Source organism: Protopterus annectens, chromosome 8.part1 (genome assembly GCF_019279795.1).
Source record: "Protopterus annectens isolate FY-2018-M chromosome 8.part1, PAN1.0, whole genome shotgun sequence".
NCBI classification, from domain to species: domain Eukaryota; kingdom Metazoa; phylum Chordata; order Ceratodontiformes; family Protopteridae; genus Protopterus; species Protopterus annectens.
The window spans coordinates 357953314-357975990 of NC_056742.1; the positions used below are offsets into that span (position 1 = coordinate 357953314).

The 22677-nt window shown below is 45.5% G+C and overlaps 1 protein-coding gene across 1 annotated transcript in view; it reads left to right on the top strand.

Moving 5' to 3' along the window:
- The window catches only part of LOC122810357 (putative sodium-coupled neutral amino acid transporter 8), a 572913-nt gene that overhangs the window by 45107 nt on the left and 505129 nt on the right, over nucleotides 1-22677 (top strand). The window lies entirely within an intron of this gene.

Below are 22677 nucleotides of genomic sequence, written 5' to 3' on the forward strand. Positions count from 1 at the left end.
TAAGTGTGAGCATGCCCAGTTCAGCCTTCCCAATGCATGTTGTGTGAATGATGTCTCATTTATCAAAGTATGTGAGCATGCCCAGTGTGAGCTTTACATATGTTGAACTATGCAGCCCATCACAGTAGTGGATGAGTGTGAACTCCAAAAAATAACTCCTGTTTAAGGTTGTGTGTTCTGTGACATGTTGTGTAGTTACTGTCCAGATGCTTCCTGTGAACACAACAGGGATTATACTGTGCCTGCAGGTTTTGCATGGGATACTTTGCATACAATTGTTAACATCCATTCATACTGACCTAGCACTGTAGTACTGTTTAGTGTAGTGGTTCAGTACTTTCACTGTGGTGGACAGTATCCTGTGCTTTAGTCCTATCACTGATTTACATTTCCATACTGTGCACAACAGCCTCTTTAGGGTCCAGTTGTGCACGTCTGCACAAAGGCAGTGCCTCTATGGACCCTGGTAATTACTGCCCCATAAGCTTAACAAGTGTAGTCTGCAAAGCTATGGAGAGGATCATAATGGAGCTCATAAAGAAAGATATGGGGGACATGCAGACATTGTACCTGTCCCAGTTTGTGTTGATCAAGGGCAAGTCATGCCTTTTGTACTTGGTTGACATTATCAAAACAGTAACTAAGGCCATTGATGAGGGAAAGGCAGTCCATAGAGCCTACCTTGCCCTTGAAAACACTTTCAATGCAATACCCCACTCAGGTATTGTAGGAAACCCTACCAACAGAAATGTACACCCATATATCACAAGATCAGGTTGCAAACTGTCTTACGGACAGGACCCACAGGGTTAGAGTTGCTGGCACTATGTCAGACACCAGGCCAGTCACATGTGGTCTCACACAGGGCTCAGTCCTTGTCCCCCTATTGTTTGTTATCTACTTCTCAGAAGTACAGGCCAACATGGGAGGACGTTGGCTGACAAAGTTTGCAGATGACTGCACACTGGGTGCCATAGTGGACAGTGCATCAGACACGGATATCCTTCAGAAGGGACTCATGGACACTGATAGCTGGTGCCAGAGCCATGGCCTGAAGTCAACTTGCAAAACATGTGTAGTCATACCCTTCAGGGAAAGCAAGGTAACCCCAAGCTACCATATAGGTGGCAATCCTCTAAGCACAGAGGAGGTTATCATGGACCTGGGGACCCAGGTTGACAGTCACTGTTCTGCTGACACTCACATTGCTAAAGTGGCTAGTAGGACCTTCTACATTGTCCACATGATCAGGAAGGGATCCACATCCAGATCTAGTGGGTCATTGTTCTCCTGTACTCTTCACTTATCGGACCGGTGATCTGGTACACTGCCCTATTCTGGATGTATCTCACCTGACATCTGCAGCAAGTGGAGAGACCCTGAATGTCCCCCAACATCTGTCATATGCTGCCAGATTGAAGACACTCCAGCTCTATTCAGTCACATACTGTCTGCTTAGAGGTGACATGTGCATGACATGCAAGCATGTCCAACCAGGGATTAATGGACATGCTCCACCTCAAAATCGTCAGATCCACCTGAACCACTAGTGCAAGTGACTTACACCGTAGCAGGGATGCACATTGGACATGTTGGAGGGGTGGACTTATCACTCGGAGACTCCCTATGCTGTGGAATACAATCATGGTCCATGTGAGTCAGAGCACCTTGCTGGCTCTGTTCAAGAAGTATCCTGACCTGTGGATGGGAAATCATAGGTTTACCCCGGGGATCGTCACTGTGTCACTGCTGGAGAGAGGCACGTCAAACTAATGGGCACAGTACTGTTTCCATATAAGGGGTGGTGTACACAACCAGACTCTGGGCTAGGCTTAGAACTGCCTTAGGGCAGATAGCCTAGTATGAACCTATGAACCTATCTGACCATGTTGCATTATGTTCAGATGTGAACTACTTACAACGGCCTCATCCAACATCAGTAGTGTATTCCACAACATGGGTGTACATTGGCAAACACTACCGATGTGCCCTAGGCCATTTCTAATGCTTATCGGATAGTGTGTTTGTCCATCAACACATCGTAAGTGCAGTTTGACATGACATATGTCTTGTTTTGTATACTGTGCCTCTGTCTACCTGTGACACAACATTGATACCCAGGGTATACCTACCATCTCCCATCAACTCAAGTAGGATCCCTGTTGAGTAGAATCAATGAGTGACTCTATGGATAACCTGTACTGGTAGTTTACTCATGCGTGGGGGTGGCTTCTGTGTTATGGATAATGCAGTACAGCTTGTCCTATGTATGTCAGTGCTGGGGTTCAGGTCCCTCATGTGCATATCTCCCTGCCATTCACATTGTACAAGGTACGGCATGTGCATTGTTGCCAGCTTGGACATGGCTTTCTACATCAGGCACAGCTTGTGTCTGGGTGGCCAGCATGGCAGTGTGTGGAGCTGCATTCTGTTTAATCAGGCGACACATTACATGTGTTCCAGCTCTTTGATACTCCTGGTGAGGTACTGTTGTGGACTTTACAGTTGCTGAATGTATCTGCTGAGGTACACCCCACAGGTGCTGTTGTGGTCATTTGTAATGCTGTTGAAAGATAACTGCAAAACCACAATGACCTCCCCTTAGCTAGATGTCATAACCCTCATGATTAGGTTGGTATATGGATTGTTTCTGTTATCACTACAGCCACATTTTTGTCCAATGCAGGATATCTATCACCTTGTGTCCCCCATTCTGGCATTACATGTTAGGTATGTCATGGGTCGACACCTATGTGGGAATTGGTGGTCACTTACTGGATATCCACAGAGGCTGACTATACTGTTTTCACCATTTAACATGCTGACATGGCTATGGCACCAGTTGTCTGTTTCTATGTGGCCCTTTTATGGGATGCTTGTGTCAGCTGGAGTATCAGATATGTCAGGCGGCTTGTTGTCCTCTACAAACATGTTCCAGCACAGTCCTTACTTGTTGGCCTGTACCTATGGGGCATATATACCAGATGGTGAAGGTCCCAGGACCAAGCTTTGTGGGATGCCTGTTATATGTGGTTTGTAGTCTGACATGGCTGCTGCATGTCTGACCATGTCAGTTCTGTCGTTGGTCTGGTTTGCAACCCTCTCATGACATTGGGGTGTATATATCAGCTGGTGAGCATATCTATACGGAACACATAGGGTATTGTACAGAAGGCTTTGCAAGGTCCAGCTACACTGTGTGGACCACATTGCCCTCATCACTGACTTCAAGTACTGTTTCAACTGAGTCACACATGTTTAGGGGTGGGGTCTGCACTTTGTAAACCCACACTGGGTAGGGTCGGGTGTCAATAGATCCCCAATATCATTATGTCTGTGGTACATGCTGGTCCTTTCCATAGCTGTGCAGACCAAACCTCTCATGATTCTGTGGTGGTTGTTTTTAGTATCCATTCAGGAGACACCTTTCTTGAGAACACCCACTGTTGTTGTACACTGCTCTTTGGGTACGTATCCTGTGGTAAGGGTGACATAATGTCAGGGAGGCGGCAGTCTGATGGGGAAGGTATTTGGCATTATGGGGGGGGGGGTTTGCACTGCACATGTCAGGATGTATGTTGGCCATACCTGTGTGTGTCTGGTATGTTGTTTGTAATATCTGTGTGATCTGGAGCATATCCAGGAATCAACAACATGCTTACTACCATCATTTGCAGCAGCCTTGGGGTTATCTGTAGTGTCCTGTACAATCTGTATCATAATGGGTTCATACTAGGCTACCCCCCTAGGGCATCTGTAAGCCTGCATGTCCATTTTGTTTGATGGATTCTGGGGAATTGTCTACACCTGTGTCAGTGCTAGTATGATACCAGGGGTATAGTGACAAACAGCTCAGAAGCTGACTTCACACTTCTTCGGACTGAGATGGTATCCATTAAGCCCACTGGGCCAGTGGAAACCACAACACACAATGGTGACTCCTGCACAGACACTTTCTACGGACATCTCCGAGTAAGCATGGACCATGCAATCACAAATGAGAACGAGACTCTCACCACCAAGGGAAAGTGGCCTGTCTGGTGGACCCCAGCCATAAATGAACTGTATAACAGATGAAGGATACTAATGCAAGACAGAGCTACATCTCCAGAAGGGAAGGCATCTGTGATCAGCAGTAGTAGAAAGCTACATTCTCACATAAAGACACCCAAGTTCAACTTGGGGACATAAATCACCACAGACAATGAAGGTAACCACACTGCTTTCTTCAGTTATGTCTGACGCCTGGGTGGGAACCCTCATATATGCTCAGAGTTGGTACACAACAACTTATATTCCAGTGACCTGACAGATATTAGTGACACCCTGGCAGACCAGTTCAGTGCAATGTAGCCCCTCCCTCACCCCCAAACGATGATAGTTATCACAGCTGTATGTAACCTCACTGTCATCCTGGATGTCCATGTGAGAGCCGCAGTCAGCAAAGACGAGTACACAGCATCGATGGGACCTGATGGTATCCCCAGTTGCATGCTATGTGAACTAAAGATGGAGCTAAACCTGTATATGCAGATGCTATTTAACCTTAGCCTTGCTACAGGATCTGTACCTGAACACTGGCGTACGGCAACAGTGGTCCCACTCCACAAAGGAGATGCCTCCACAGACCCTGGCAGCTACCACCACACAAGCTTAACTAGCCTTGTCTGCAAAGCTTTGTGAAGGGTCATTATGGAGCTTCCACACAGAGACATTGGTGTCCTACAGACCCTTGATCCCACCCAATTCGGCTTTGTACAGGGCAGATCCTGCGTTTTGCACCAAGTTGACTACTTTGAAACTGTCAGTAGAGCCATTGATGAGGGCTACACAGTCCACACAACCTACCTGCGCTTGGCTAAGGCCTTTGACACAATACCCCACTCAGGCATCATAGACAAGCTCAACAGCTGAAATATAACACCATATGTCACAGCATAGGTTGCAAAATGGCTCAGAAACAGAACCCATAATGTCAACATTGCAGGTGCCTTGTCAGGTTCAAAGCCAGTCACAAGTGGTGTCCCACAAGGTTGTGTCCTGGGACCTCTCTTATTTGGTATTTACTTTTCAGATGTGAAAGCAAACATAGGAGGGTTGTGTCTGACAAAGTTTACAGATGACTGCAACCTGGGCACCATAGTGAATACATCAGCCAGCACACACATCCTACAGACTGCCGTCACACAGACAGATAGCTGGTGCTGGACTCATGGCCTGAAACTGACTGCAACTGATGTGTAGCCATCCCCTTTGGGAGGAACACAGTACCCACAGATCTATACATAGACAGCAACCCAATGAGTACAGGAAACAAATCAGACAGCTGGGGACACATGTAGATAGTGACATCTCATTTGACACCCATGTTGCCAAAGTTGTTTGACAGACTTTCTATCTTGCCCACCTTATCATGGAGGGTATTCCATCCAGATCATAGGGGTCATTGTACCACTATACTTCTCCATTATCAGGACCATGCTTGAATACAACGCCCCATTTGGTATGTACCTCAACCAGCACTTGCAGCAGCTGGAGAGACCCCACAAGTACCTTACCATGAAGATCAGGGATCTACAACACATGTCATATACTTCCAGTATAACTAAAAACAAGCTTTTTTCAGTGTCATACCACATACGTACAGGTGACCTATGCCTGACATACAAGACCATGTCCAATCAGGATTTGGTAGACATGCTCCACTGCAAGCAATCCACATCCACCAGAAACATGGGAGCTAAAGATTTGAACCTCAGCACATACATGTATAGGACATGCTGAAGGGACAGAGTCATAACTCAGAGGCATCTCAAACTCTAGCAGAGTATCCCAGTTCATGTTAGACAGAGTACCTCACTGACTCTCTTCAAGAGACATCTGGACAGCTGCATGTGGACAGGGGCACAGACTAGACAGAGGCATAGTCACGTTATTCAATTATGTAAGGTGGTCATAATGTGTCACTACTAAGTCAGAGGCACAATATTTCTTTATCTATGCAGTACACATATTACCACTATGAGGGGTGGCAATAGCCACATCACTATGGCTAGGCTTATAAATGCAGTAGGGCGAATAGCCTAGTAGTAAACTATGAAACTTTGACACTATGGTGTATGTGTAGGTATTGTCAGTCGAGCAATGTAATGTGGTTTGGGGGGCTTGATATCTTCCTGTATTCCGACATTGTTTTGTCTATTCCTTCTAGCATGTCAAGGGATCGGTTGCTACTGTCCTCTCCTCATCTGGTGAACCTGGGAATATCGAGGCAATGTTACAATTGCCTCGTACACTGACAACCCTCTCCTTCTCCCATAAACAGAAATACATGCGAGAGATGCAACTCTATAGGCAAAGTGGAGGCTGACCTATCTCAACATAGGACTGTCAAGACCAGAGAGTAGGATAAGAAAACCACACACACCACAAACCCAGTCTCACATAGCACTATCACAACTTCAAATCATACCCATAGACACACAGAGACATACTCGGAGGCTATGATCGGAAATATACCAGAACAGCAGAGGCCACCACAGCAGACACCCACACAACTGCCTCCACAGGGCACAGCACATGCAACACATAAACCACAGAGTCAGTGAGCCAAACAGTCACAGCCATTACGGCCAAACACAATGCCAGACACACCTGTCATAGGTGACTCCATAGCCAGACACACTGACATCCAGCTCACCAGATTGAGTAAGGAGGGGGTCACAGTAAGCTGCCTATTGGGCACTGGAATCCACCACATAATGCAGGCACTCAGGTCACTCAACTACAAGTACAAGTATGACTCAGTCAATATCCATGCTGGTGGGGACAACCTGAGATGTACCTCCCTGGACTACATGACAAGAGTCATAGAGGATCTCTCTGATTATGTAGGCCAGGCAGGTATGACCCTGACCTTGAGCAGTATCCTACCTTCACCAAGTATGATGCCACCTAAACAGAGACAGGGTGATCAGCTGTAATAATTGTCTTAAACTATAATGTCATTCAAAGGGGGTCCAATGTCTGTCTGCCTTCAATGACATGCTGGACAGGCCACACTGATCCGCCAAGGGACAGCTTGCACCTGTCACCCATGGGCTTCCGGATTTTGACTAAGGCTCATGCCACCCCCATTGTGCCTCTTTTATGCAAGGATCAGATTGTACACCTACCACCCTAGACGACAGCAAAGGGGAAACACTAAGGGTAATGCTGCTCAATGCCAGAGGTCTCAACCTCAAGCTGCACACACTCGACACCCTTCTCAGTATAGGGAACATTGATGTCTGTGCTGTGACTGAAACCTGGTTCACGGCTTCTGACAGCACCCTGGCACTATCAGGTGTTACCTCGTATCATGCATTCCAGCCCCACAATCCGGACAACACCGAGAAAGGTGGGTGGGTGTCCATATTCATCAAGGACACCCTCACCTCATGGTTGGTGGCAACACACGATGCATTGGACACCATCCGGGTGCAATTAACCATAGGCAAGACTGCTCTGCAGTTTGTAGCATGTTACAGGCCATCCTCTCAAACTCAGGTACCTCACAAAGCTTTCCTGAAAACAGTGGCGGGGATACATGTACCTGCAAACACCATCACACTGGGTGATTCCAACTATCCAAATATAGACTGGGATCAGTACTCCAGCCCCAACACTCTAGACCACAGGTTCCTAGAGTTCATACACTCACATGCCATGGAACAACTAGTCACCATCCCCACATTGGTGAGATCAGATCATAACCTACTCTCAGTGGAAGTCCACATCCCACCCCCACCCCAGATAGAAAAGACCACAGTGCAGAACTTCTCAGAAGCCGACTACACACTTGTAATGACTGGTGTGGTCTCTTTCAAAGCCCCCAAGCCAGCAGACACCATTACCCAGCCACTGTATCACTTACAACTGCCTTCTACCAGCACCTTCAGGACTGCATGGATCAGGCAATCCCAAACAAAACACAGACTCGTTGTACCAGAGGCAAGCGTCCAGTGTGGTGGACCTCAGCCATAAACAAGCTCTACAACACAAGGAAGGCGGTACTACAAGATAGAGCGATATCCGTGGAAGGGTAGACACCCCTGCTCAATATAGGTGAAACACTGAGTTCCCCCATGAAATCATCCAAGGCGAATATTGGGAGTAAACCCACTAAAGACTCACAGGACAACCATGAGGCCTTTTATACCTACGTTACACACCTGGGAGGAAACTCCCAGATATGCTCAGAATAGGCTCAGAATGATGTAAATATCACTGAACCTACAGACATTGCCAACATACTGGCTGACAGGTTCAGTGCAGATTTCTCCCCCCACCCCCCCACCACAACTGGTGAGATATGTATGACAGATGATTGTAGCCCCCCAAACATCTCAAATGCTCAGGTGGGAACTGCTCTATCCAAGGGTAAGAACGCAGCATCCATGGGACCAGATGGTGTCCCTGGTTTTGTGCTCCATGAACTCACTCAAGAATTAAACCCGCAGTCAGGGCAGCTGTTTGATCTTAGCCTCAACTCAGGATATGTTCCCAAGGACTGGCATATGTCAATGGTGGACCCACTTCACATGGGGGTGCCTCCACCGACCACGGAAACTACCATCCCATCAGCTTGACAAGCAGGGTCTGCTAAGCTATGGAGAAGATCATAATGGAAGTCATAAATGAGGACATAGGGGACTTGCAGACATTAGATCCAACCCAGTTAGGCTTTGTCGAGGGCAGATCATGCCTTTTAAACTTGGTTGACTGTTTCATAACAGACACCAAGGCCATTGACAAGGGCGAGGCACTCCACACAGCCTACCTTGACCTGGCAAAGGCTTTCAACACAATACCCCACTCGGGTATCATTGGAAACATCACCGGCTTAAATGTGAACCCATACATCACAAGATGGGTTGCAAACTGGCTACGTGACAGAACAGACAGGTTCAGACTTGCTGGTGCCATGTCACACTCCACAACTGTCACAAGTGGTGTCCCACAGGGCTCAGTCCTGGGCCCACTATTGCTCAGCATCTACTTTTCAGAAGTACAAGCAAACACAGGAGGATTATGGCTGACAAAGTTTGAAGATGACTGCAAACTGGGAACCATAGTTGGACACCCATCTGACACAGACATCCTTCAGAAGGGTGTCATAGACACGGATAACTGGTGCCAGAGCCATGGCCTTACATTAAACACTAAACAATGCATAGCCATACCCTTTGGGAAGAACAAGGTTACCACTAGTTCCCATCTAGGTGGCAATCCTCTAAGCACACAGGAGGTTATCAGGGACCTGGGCACCCAGGTTGACAGTAACCTTTTGTATGAGACTCACGCTGCCAGGGAAGTTAGGTAGAACTTCTACATTGCCCACCTCATCATGCAGGGATTCACATCTAGATCCAGGGAGGTCATTGTTCCCCTGTACTCTTCACTCATCGGACCATTGATTGAGTGCAATGCCCCATTCAGCATGTATATGACCCGACACCTATGGCAATTGGATGGGCCCACGAATTCCTCGACAGGAGGGGAAAGGGTCTCAAACATATTTCTTATGCTGCCCGACTGAAGGAATTCCAGCTTGATTCCGTGACTTACCGTCTGCTCAGAGGTGACCTGTGCCTGACATCCAAGGCCATGTCCAAACCTGAGTTAATGTACACGCTTCACCTCACAACCTCTACATCCATCAGAACTACAAGGGCAGGAGATTTAAACCTCAACACAGATATTAATAGGATGTGCTGGAGGGACAGATTCTTCAACCAGAGAGTCCCTATGCTGTGGAACAACATCCTGGTACATGTGAGGCTGAGTACCTCACTGGCTTTGTTCAAGTGAGATCTTGATCAATGGATGGGAGATTGCAGGTATGCCCCAGGGATAACCTCAGTATCACTGCTTGTCAGAGGCACAGCAATATAATGGGCAAATTATCCGTCAGAGTGAAGGGGTGGCAGACTCCACGAAACTCTGGTCTAGGCTTATAAATGCCCTAGGGCAGATAGCCTAGTATGAACCTGTGAACCTGTGAACATAGGCCTGGGGCAGTTCCTGCTATTAGGACAGTGGTCTGCAGCAAGCTATATAGTAGTAGTCAGTTTTAGCCATTGGTGTTTGACCATGGCTAATCCATGGTACTTCTTGTTGTGGTAACAACAGGGGTGTGTGGTTATCCATGCCATTTATTGGTAGTCACCCTCATTTTGTATCTTGTTCCATGTTTTTGCACATGTACATCACTGTATGAGGTGTGACCCTGGTAGTGTCAGGGTGCTGATGTGGGCTTTGACCCTGTTTTCTATTACAGCACTGATATGTGCATTCCCTATACTGTGTGCATTTACACTGCACACATCTTGCTGTTTATACCTCTGGCATTGGGTAGCATTACATCTAGGTTCCTATCCCTTGTGATAGCTATGAGGTGGGTTTGTGTTTTTGTGGTTTATGATTGGTGAGGGTGGATGTTAGTCATGGTCCTCAGGTGTGCATATGATACATGGTGTTACATTACTTAACACATGGCATTCATGCCTCGGGTGGTGCTGCAGGGCTGCCTCTGTCGGATGCACATACTACACTCCCTGTACGTTTGGAAGCAGGTTGTGTCATGTTAGGCATCCCTGTTACTGTATGAGTGAGTCAGAGCGGGTATCAGTCCCAGTGTTCCTACTCACCAAGCGTATGTGCTATGCGTTGCCTCTTTGCCAAGGCCAGGGCATACTGGGCACGCCTCCTTCTGCCTACTGGGACAAGGTCTTGTTGTTCCTCCTCCGAGTCACCCCTGCCTGTGGTGGCCTTGGCAATGGTGGGGGGATGTTTGGCCCAGCCCTGTGCTGGTCCTGCTGCAGCTGTTTCCGCAGGATCATATTATGTAGCATAGCACATATCATGATCATTTGGGTACATGTAGTTGGTGTGTACTGCAAAGCTCCACCAGATGTGTCCAGACACCGACACCGAGACTTGAGCAGCCCAAACGACGCTCTATGATATTACGTGTTTGTCGTGTGCCTCATTATGGCGTTCCTGTTCAGGTGTGTGTGCATTTCTGATGGGTGTCATCAGCCACGGCTCAAGTGCATAACCTGCATCCCCCACTAGGTGTCCGTGTGGGAAGTCCCCATTGGCAAATGATTGGTACAGCTGCGTCAGATGCCAGATGTGGGAATCATGGTAGCTCCCAGGGCAGCCAGCACACACATTCATTATTATGCCCTTGGCATCACACCACGACCTGGCAGTTGATGGAGGGGTATCCCTTGCGGTTAATGTAGACTCTACCCGCTCACCGGCTGGTGCTTTGATGCGTGTGCGTGCAGACTATTACACCCAGCACCTCAGGGTATCCAGCTATTAGCTGGAAGAGACGATATTGCTGGCCACAACCTCACGGTCATTAGGGACATATATATGATCACTGACATGTGGTGACATGGCATCCAGGAACTGGTGCAGTACCCTGGAGGCTGATGCCTGTGATATCCCCATCATATCACCAGTTGGTCTCTGGAAGGTACCTGTTGCTAGTATTCTTAGGCCAACACATACCTTGGTTTCCACTGGGATGGATTCCCCTCTGTTGGTTCTGTGTGTGAGGCGTGGCCTGCACAGCTCAACAATCTGCTGCAGGAGCTGTCTGTCCACTCTATAGCGCTCTACTATCTCCAGCTCATGTAACCCATGGTAGGTGACCCTGGGCCTGTATACTCTTCTCCTTCTCCTCACTCTGGGTTGTCTGTCAGCATCTGCATTATCACCACCCTCAGCAATTCGCCGATGTCTGATTATAACAGCTATGGCAGCCCCTAGCATTTCTGCTCTGAGTTCAGCTTTTTCCAGTTTTCAATTCTAATAGCTTACTTTCTTGCAGTATCTGTTGTGAGAAACAGCCTGCACTGCTCTTTGCAGTGTTTTAAGTGCTGGGTTGGGCTTCTAGTCTGTCTGCATAATTGCCTGCTTCCAATTGTTTCCACCAATTAACTCCAGCAGTATTCCCTGGCAGTTTCCCTGTATTTTGGTTGTTTCCTGTTTCCTCTCTGTTTCCTGAAGGGGAGCAATGTGCACACCAGCTTGAACACACTCACAGTGACTTAAACGCGCGTACACATCCCTACACGGAGTTACACGCACGCACACATCCTTACACGGTGTTAGCTAGGCTGATTCCTGCTAAAACGTGCGCACACTGCCTTACACCTACGCCAAGAAACCGTTGTAAACAGTTTGCAACACGCCCCACATGTTGAACCTGCCTTACACGCACACGCTGCGCAACACGTATATCAAGAAACTTGGAGTGTAGGGATAGCGTATACCCTCAATTTCTTGACTTTCCTAGTGCTCTGTTGAGACACACCTCCCTCCCTGATGTCTGTCTGTCATCTGTTACCTTACATTGCCCTCCAATCTACTACATTTCTTTCTATCCTTCCCTCCCGTGATGTCACCTACCTCTTACTCTGTTCCTCCCCCTTCTCTAAGTCTTACACTACTCAGAAAGTGCTCATTACCTATGTGGCAGTGTGATTCAGTATTGTAACCCTCATTTACATAGGATTGCCTAGTAATGCTTAGTTACATATCTTACACGGAGCTTCCCCTTGACAACCACTAATCGGAGGCCATATTGATTTTGGTCTGCAAGTCCCTCCATTGACATTTCATGTAATACATAAATCCCACAATTGTGGGCTTATAAGCTTCGGTTTTCAGTTTTAGGTAGCGCACCCGTTTGCTGGTGTGCGCTGCAGTTAAACACAAATCCGTGAAAAAAAAAAGTTATATAAATTATTTTTAACACTTTTCATGCCAATGGCCACATATTTGGCCATTGGCATGCTTACTGTAACAAATGCACCCTTTATTTGGAGCTGACATAGCTCCGTTTTTAATTTTGCAGAAATGTACTCAGTTGTCAGCTGAGTACATTTCTGCAAACACGTCCGTTACACGGACTGGTTTCTCCTTCGTGGATCGCTCAAATACCTCATTTGCATATCTTTGAGCTGCAAATGAGGTATTGAGCATTTCCACACCCAGTCCGTGTAAGAGACGTGTTAGCTGTCTCTTACACGGAGATTTGGGCTGTTCCTGAATCAGGAGGCTTACACGGAGGCTTACACTACTCTTGAACTCCGTGTAAGCCTTCCTGAATCTGCCCCTTTGTTTTACATCTCTTTGCCTAACCGTTTTCTTCATTTTTGATTCTTCCAAATATAACAGTGGGATTTAAAGTATTTGACCCATGCTATTCAGCTTCCCGAGCACTTCAGGAAACTATATAGATGTTAGGAAAAGTGACGTCTGTCCCAAACTACAACTGTAAATTACAAAAAAAGTTATCCGCAATCATTGGTGCATTTCTTTCAACATCCTCCCTTCCTGTGGATAGACTTCTTGGGCTTTACCATCACCCACAGGTATTTTGTTTTCAGTAATTGGCAGTATTCAAAGCAGGCGAGGTAGATTTTTATTTTAACTGTAACAGAATAAACTGCAATTTCATCTTTCAGTTGATAATTTGAAAATATAAACTACTGAATAAGCAAGCAGAAGAGAAACAATGTGTATAACTCAACAGCAGCCTCAGGATAACCTACTTAGGAGCAGGCTACAATTTATGAAATATGACATTTTTATTAAGTACCTGATTTTAGCAAACTGCAACTGAAGCAGTTTTGAAACATAATGCAAAAAATAATCAAAAATATTTTTGTAATAGTATTCAATACAGATGCATCCAACAGTTGAGTGATTCTACAATAACAATTCCGGCATTTAAATAATTGGAAATCCAAACAAGTAAGCTACAGCTATGATAATATTTTTCAGTTGTTATGTTTATTGCTGTGATGTTTTTGAACTTAGACACTTGACAAGGTACACAGAAATGTGATCTGTAACTCCAGGATGAGTATTCAAACAGCTATGAAGCCACAAGCCGTTGCATTTCTCTCAACCTGTAAAAGTAATACTAACAGTAATAATATCAGCAACCCTGCAAGAAAGGTTCATTTTGCAGATCCAGAAGTCTTAGGTTAAAGATAGCTGCACCAATCTTAAATGTAATAATTTAGCATCCATTGCTCTCAGCTCTACATCACAGAATGAGAGACTTGACTTTGATGTGGCCAACCTTGGTTCATTTAGCAGTTTAGGAACTGGAGGGTCTGACCAGGAAGGAGGAAGAATGAGGTGAAACCTGCTTTTGTTCAGAGAAGATTGAGGATCCCTGGTGCACAGCAGGGATTGCCATAGTTGCTTTGCCTTCAAGGAGAAGGACCATGAAGCAGAGGTTTCTCACTGAACTGGGTGACATGCCCCTTGACTACATCCAGTGTACATTACCCCTTGGGACATAGCAGATATGTACAGGAAAATGAAAAGGGCCATATAGCAAGAAAAAAATATCTCCCCAAAGATGAATGATAACTTCTCTCAGCTTTCACCCCAATGAGGAACAAATGGACTTTTACTTTAGAGGGATCCAAGAGTTGAAGTGGGTGAGCAGATTGAAGGCTTGATGACTGCATGGGGATCACAAATGAAAAAGAAAAATACCCAAAGCAGTAACAATACAAGTAATCTAAATCCAGTAGCAATGCCAAAAAGACCTAAGCTTTAATCAAGAGTTAAGGATGTTTTACATATCCATACATGTTCTAGCACAATATAAATCTCATAGAAGAGTCCTGTTAGAGTGAAAAATACAGGAAGTAAACATTTGCTGAGGCCATGTGAGTGAACAGCTAAGAAGTGTAAAAATGCACTTAAAATAATACTCCTTTTCTGAAGTACAGAGGCCATGAAGATGATTATATTAAATAAGGGATTACAAGGAGCAGTTCACTCTGCATAGGGTTGTTGGAGGATTTTGTTTAAGATCATATTTTATATTCAAGCAGAATTCAAAATTAACACTAGGTGAAGAGTCATGATAAAAGTGTGAATTACTTGACTCAACATTTTTTCTGCTATCACTGTCTTTACATTTACACATCTGTGTAATATTTACTGATTCACTAGTCTACTCCACAAGAAAGCAGGGCTTATATAAAATTTTCTGTCTTTTGCAAATTGCTAGACTCTGAGCCGCCTCTCCTGACTGCAGGCGGTATTGTATAAATGCTGTTTTTGATTGAAATACAGATTCTTAATTTTTACTCATCTTTGTCATATCTCACATTTTTGGGCCTCGTTCATAGTGAGGATAATGATTAGAACTTGTAAAAGGAAGAAAGTTGAAGAAGCTGCCAACCTAAAAATGATTGAAATGGTAGACACCTAAAATGTTAATGTCGGCTATCTAATAAACACAAAAAAATCATCTTCATCTAAACTAGATAAAACTATCCATCACCATCATCATCATTACTGCCATTGTGACCCCTATTAACGACAAAAACAGCAGTCTAGACTAATGTTAAAGATATAGGTATGGATCCTGGTGAGTACACAAATCTCCAGTGTACTAAATCCTAAAATAAAGAAAGTAGTCTTATACTGTTTTTACTGCAACAAATAAAACTATACATCATTGCCCTGTTCAGTTTTACTTGTTTTTTTCCACTGCAGACCAACAACTGACTTCCAACAGTTGTCATCCAGACTGTTAGAATCACAATCTTCTCTCATTTGAATCAAGAGATGGCCACACATTAAGAAAGTGCTTACATTACTTCCTATAGAACTTTCAAGAAAGATTTTTAAGATGCTTAATATGCATTCATTCATTTTCTAAACCATTTGTCTTGCATTATGGTGGTAGAAAACTGAGCAAGATAAACCAATCTTCTCTGTCCTAAGCCATATTCTCCTATTATTTTTCCAAATTATCTCAGGCATGCTGACAAGACATAATTCTTCCAATGTACCATGGGTTTATCCCAGGACCTCTTCCCAATGAGGCATACTGTGTAAATCTCTCATGGGAGATGGCCTGGACACTTCCTCACAAAGCGAACAAACCATCTCAAATGACTCCTCTCAATAGAAAGGAACAGGTAGCTACTCTCAGAAATCATCCTGGAGTGCAAATCTCCCACAATAAGCACAGCTTCCCTGTGAAGAAAGCCCTTTTCTGATGCTTATATCAGCAATCTCATCCTTTCAGCAGTACTCAAAGCTTATGGCCATAAGGGAGGATGAGCACACAGACTGAAGAGCTAACTGAAGGCTTTGTTCAAAAGATTAAATTCTTTCACCATCACAATCCAGTGCATGCAGTACAGGCTTTTGCTACACCCATCTACTGGTTAAACTCATTCAGTTATGAAAATATTGCAAAATCCATAACGTACAATTAGGTAGGTTACTTACCATAACAGTACATGTTCAATGTTTTTAATGGGAAGGGAGAGAAATTTCTGGAACTCAAAAACTAAAATGTTATGTAGTCCTAGCTCACCTCCATTATTATGTGTGGGTTCATGGCCAATCCTCGTCTCCGACTCGGCTGCTTAGAAAGCCTGAAAACTTCTGCGAACATTCCCCAGATTTCGTTTGCCACGTCTTCAGTTGGAAGCTTCTTTTGGTTGCCTGTGGCTAAGTGATTTAGTTCTTTATTATTACTACTTTTTAGGAGTTTTTGGCTTCATGTGAAGTGTTATTCTGATTGCTGATAGCTTTATTGTGATACCGATTTGTGTCTATTAACCAGATTTGACTTATTACTGCTTTTAAAATTCTTGGGCCTGTTGGCCTTCTGTGTGTGGTTCCCGTGAGTGTGTGCTTTTAGACTAGACCATTTAACTTAGAGGTACTGGTTTGTCCCCTTTTTCCTTTGCACAAGGTTTGTTTAAGTTAGAGAACCTAGTAAAACCCCTTTTTATTTTTTGTTATGAGTGTTAGGGCTAGATCTGTTTAAGTTAGAGGATCTAGTTCCTCCCTTGTTGTGTGAGTGCATTGTTTTTTTCTCTAATACCATTATGTCCAAAGAACATAAATAGCATAAACAGTCAGGGTTTAAAAAGGGTACTAAATGTTCGCAAAAAATGTCCATCACTGATGGACATAGTGTTTGTATGTACTGTTTAGGAGCCATACATCTTCAAGAAACTTGTCTCTTTTGTTATTCCTTTAGCCCTAGAGTGCTCCAGGAACAGAAGAATAAGCTGATCCTAAAAGGCATGTTAAAACCTTCCTTGAAGGAAGACCTAGCCACTTCTTCCTCCTCTGCTAGGTCGCAACCTTCTAGAAAAGATAAGGGCAAGACCTCTAAAAGGCCTTCTCCAGCCTCAACTTCTGTCTCTGAACCTCCACAGAAGTTACCAAAATCAGATCTGGCCTCTGTCTCTTCAGCTCCACTATCTTCGGAGCCGATTGAGATTCTGGACACGGACCTTGCAGTATTGGCACCAAGTGCTTCGGTGCCGATCACTAGCAGTCCTCTTTGGAGCTGGTCTACAGAGATTCCACCAGTCTCCCCGTCTCTGAAATTGCCTATATTGCAGAGAGCGAGGTCTCCCACACTGTCCTCCAGATCCTCCAGGAGCTTATCTGAAGAAGACATCGAGAGAGTGGTGCACAGATTCTTTAATTCATCGGCCTTGCCAAAATTTTTATCAGCTCTGACCATTTCTGTCTCGGAGCTGACTTCTGCTACTGATCCTGCTCTTTTTCCTTCTCCAACCCAGATTGGGCCTTTGGAGCTGATGCTGTTGGTACCGACTATAGTGGTGTCCTCAGCTTTAGCACCCCATGTTGTTGTCTCAGAGCCGAGCTCCACTCTGACACTATCGATGCCATCCGAAGTGTCTAGGGTCCGAAGCACTTCAGTCAGGGCCGAGGGGGACACTTGGAACCGAACCTCTTTGGTGCCGAGTCTTCCTCTTGGTGCGTCGGCCTGAGTGAGCTCGGACCCTACATCATTCTCGGAGCCGATTCCTTTGGAGCCATCGGCACCTATGCTCTCTTCGGAGCTGGGGTGTCATTCAGAGCTGGAGGAATCGGTCTTCGTGAGGATGAGGAGCATGTTGGATAGTTCATCCATGCCATGTAGGAGTACCGATGCTATACTCCCTCGAGCACCGACTATGGTTTCAGCATCCTCTCTCCCCCGGGATGGTAGAGAATCACAGCCTCAGACCCCCATTTGGGTGGTCCTCAATCTTCCAAGACCACCCCAGAAGACCCTGCTGAGGAGCTCCCTCGGAAGAGATCATGTAAGAGGAAGCATGTAGACTCCCCTGATGAGTCTGTCACATCTGACACTGACCTCGATGAGTCGGATGGGTCCCCTAAGTTGTCCTCTGAAGATGTCTCCTTTGCAGACATTTTGGAGATCCTCAGGCAGAGAGGTGGCTAGCCCACTTTTACCCCGTCTGATGAGGAGTCAGTGTACCTGAAGGCTTTTGAGTCTCAACCCTCAGCTTCATGGGTGTCTCCTCCATTTGATGAATTACTGGATCTGGTGAGTCAGAAAGCATGGCAGACTCCTGATGTCGTGGAACCGGTCCCCAGGAGGCCGAATAAATTTCTTTCTGGCCCTAAAGACAAAGAATTTTTATCCAAGGGTTTACCTGTTGATGCCATGGTGGTGGCGACGGCCACTAAGAAGGAGCTAGCAGAAACTTCTTCTTCTATCCATCCACCCAGTAAGGAATCCTGAATGATGGATAGGTACGGGAAGCGTATCTTCTCTTCAGCGGCTTTTACACTCCGATCGCTGAACTATCTATCACATTTTACGAGACTTCAGAGAGATTTCCTAAAGGAGTTAGGAGATACTCTTCAGGTACCTCTACTGAAGCAATCCCATCTACAGTGTCGGCTCAGTTGGCTACTCTCACATCTATTGCTAACTCCTCCATGCGGTTGATTTCATATGCAGCTGATGGTGTGAGTAGGGCGGAGGGTTCAGGAGTATCTTTAAGGAGACATTCCTGGATGCATCTATGCAACTTTGCTGAGCCTTTCAAGTCTACATTCACCAATGCTCCCATGGACGGATCCTCTCTTTTTGGACCCAAGGTGAAAGATACCCTCACCAGGTGTGAGCAGGAAGGAAAGACTCTCTCTGATGTGGAAGTCCGTTTTACCGTTCCTTCTAGACCTTACCCTAAAGGTCAGAAGAGCGGCAAAATGTGGTTCAAGAAATCACAGAGACCTTTCCAGGACACACAGGGTGATTCCTCCTTCAGAGGCAGGGGAGGAGGACATAATGGTAGACGTTGCCCTAGAGGCAGGGGAGGCCCACAAAATCAGGAGGGTTGCGATTCCTTTTGTGACCGTCCCTATCAGCGTTCCTGATGTGGAACCTGACTGTGCGTCTCTGGAGCTGGTCGGGGGTCGCCTCTCCTTGTACCCAGACACCTGGCTAAATTTCACTCGAGACAAGTGGGTACAAGACATTATCACCAAAGGTTACTCTATACCCTTTTCCCTTCCACCATGCCCTCCCAAAAGGATCCCAGATGTACCACCCAATCACAGGAATCAAGCGGCTATAGAGATAAAAAAGCTGCTATTAAAGAGTCATCTAAAAGGTCCCAACAGACCAGACAGGATTTGGAGCATACTCCAGGTTTTTTTAGTTCTAAAAAGAACAGGGGACTGGAGACCCATCCTAGACCTCAGCAGGTTAAATGAGTATGAAAAGGAGTCCAAGTTCCGAATGGTCACTCTACAATCCATACTCCCTCTGTTAGGGAGAGATGGCTGGATGTGCTCAATAGATCTCCAAGATGCCTACTACCACATAATGATGGACAAAGCATCAAGGAGCTACCTACGCTTCCGGCTGGGAGCCAATCATTACCAGTTTTTGGTGCTGCCCTTTGGTCTCACCACAGCCCCCTGGGTGTTCACCAAGTGCATGGAAGTAGTCACAGCTCTTTCGAGGTGTCAGGGAATCCAAGTCTTTCCATACCTGGACGATTGGCTCCTGACCACCATCACCAGACATTGCCTAGTTCAATCGAGAGATTCCACAATCAAGCTCTGTTCCCAGTTGGGAATCTCGATAAACTGGGAAAAAATCCTCTACTTTGCCTACTCAGTCTATAACTTTTATAGGAGCAAACATAGACAAGATCAATATGACAGCCAGACTACCTACAGACAGAATACAGAATCTTGTGCAACAAATTTACAGGTTATTTCCCCTTCAAAGAGTCAAAGCAAAGGTGGTGTTGCAGCTTCTCGGAACTAGGGCATCGACCATAACCTTGGTACCTTTAGCAAGACTGCATATGAGAATACTCCAATGGCTCCTGTCATCCCGGTGGTCTTTTCAGCAGTTGCCTCTACATCATCAGATTCTGATTACAGATTCTTGCAAAAAGGACCTACACTGGTTGATTCAACCAGGTCATCTTACCACAGGGACTCCCTTTGTACCGCACCAACCCATTGCCACTGTGACCATGGATGTCTTTCAGATAGGGTGGGGGGGCATTATCTTGGCAGGACTGTCCAAGGCACATGGCAAGAGCAGGAGTCCCATCTGCATATCAATGTCCTAGAGATGAGAGCAGTGCTTTTAGTGTTGCAAGCACTTCACAACTTTCTCCCTCTAGGGACGATAGCTATCCAGACCGACAACATGTCAGTGGTCTGGTATCTAAACAAACAAGGGGGGACCAGATCATACCCCTTATGTCGAGAGGCTCTGCGAGTTTGGAATTGGGTGATTTCTTCCCAATGCTTTCTCATTGCAACACACATTCCGGGGACTTCCAATGTGATAGCGGACAAGCTAAGCAGGGCTATATGAATGGTCCTTGAACCAGAAAATAGGCAGCATGATCTTCCACAAGCGGGGACAACCCTGCTGTGATCTCTTTGCCAGCCCCATCAACACCAAATGCAGCACCTTTTTCTCTCTCATCCCCCCTCTGGGAGAGTCTCCAAGAGATGCACTAATCCACGATTGGCCCCCGGGACTCCTTTATGCTTTTCCTCCTTTTCTACTCATTCCTAAGGTCACACAGAAAGCAATGTTGTTGGGAAGCAAGATGATCCTCATCACTCCTTACTGGCCTCGTCAGATTTGATTCCGTTTTCTCGGGCCTCACCTGTTAAACTACCCATGGACTCTGGACCCTGTGCCAGACCTCCTGACACACATCAGGTTCTCTTCACCCCAGTCTCCACACTCTCAAACTGACAGCATGGCTGCTTCAGGTATGTCACTAGTCAGGCTTCATGATCTGTCTCCAACTGTAACTCGTATTATTACCTCTTCTCACAAGCCTTCGACTAGAAAATTGTATAATAGTAAATGGAAGAGATTTTCCATATGGGCAGACAACAGAGAAGTTGATCCATTTACAGCTCCCATTACTATTGTTCTAGAGTTTCTTTCAGAACTCTTTCACCAGGGTTCAGCGGCTGCTACACTCCGAGTTCAGCTAGCAGCAATATCTAATTTTCATGTGGGTATTAATGATTCCAGTCTTATGTCTCACAAACTGTGCAAATCTTTTCTTAGGGGTTCCATGATGTTAAAACCTCCTGTGCAAGACCCTATTCCGCCTTGGGACCTAAATCTAGTCCTGTCTAGACTTACTCTGCCACATTTTGAAGCAGCCCATAATTGTCAGTTGAAATTTCTGTCTTGAAAGACTCTTTTTCTGGTAGCAATAACCTCAGTCAGACGAGTTTCTGAATTACAGGCCCTGTCTGTAAAACCTCCATATTTAATTTTTCACAAAGACAGGGTCTCTCTCCAGACCAATCCTTCTTTTATTCCTAAAGTCTGTTCTCAATTTCACTTAAACCAAACAACTGTATTGCCAGTGTTCTTCCCTAATGACTCCAATAAAGCAGAGTATACATTCCACCAATTGGATGTGCATAGGCAACGGCGTTACTATATCCACAGCACCAAAGGATTTAGAAAATCAGAACAGATGTTCGTTTCTTTTGCTGAGGCGACAATGGGCTTGCCAGTTTCCAAGGTTACACTACTGAACTGGATCTCTAGTTGTATTTCCTTTATTTATACTTCTCAGGGAAAGGAGTTACCCTTTAAACTTAAAGCACATTCCACCAGGTCCTTTTCTACTTCTGCTGCTTTCCAAGCCAGGACACCTATTGATAATATATGTGCAGCAACAACATGGGCTACTGCTCATACCTTCATTTCCCATTATAAAGTGGATTTAACTTCCAGGGGTAGAGCCTCATTTGGTTGCACGGTACTGAGGAGTATTTTCCAGTGAGCCACCCATTCAAGATGCTAGGGACGCTGTCCCACATGTAATAATGGAGGCGAGATAGGACTACATAACATAAAAAAGTTATGTACTCACCATAACATTCAATGTATGTAGTCCATCTCGCCAAACATTATTATGAACCCACCCATCAGCCCCCTTCCTGGAGGATCTGGATACAGTTTTTCCTTTTCTACAGTGGTTTTTACCCACAAGGGTGCTTTTTATTACAGTTTATTCTTCCAGACCTTTGTCCTTTTTCCTGTCTTATCCCGATAGACTAGTAGCAAACAAGATCTGGGGAATGTGCGCATGCACCATGGGATACCTTTTAGCCACAAGCCAATCAGACGTTTTCAGGCTTTCTAAGTGGCCGAGTCGGAGCTGAGGATCAGCTCCGAACCCACACGTAATAATGTTCAGCGAGATGGACTACATACATGGACTGTTATGGTGAGTACATAACTTCTTTTTTGACCTTCATATGGCTTTTCCTAAACCC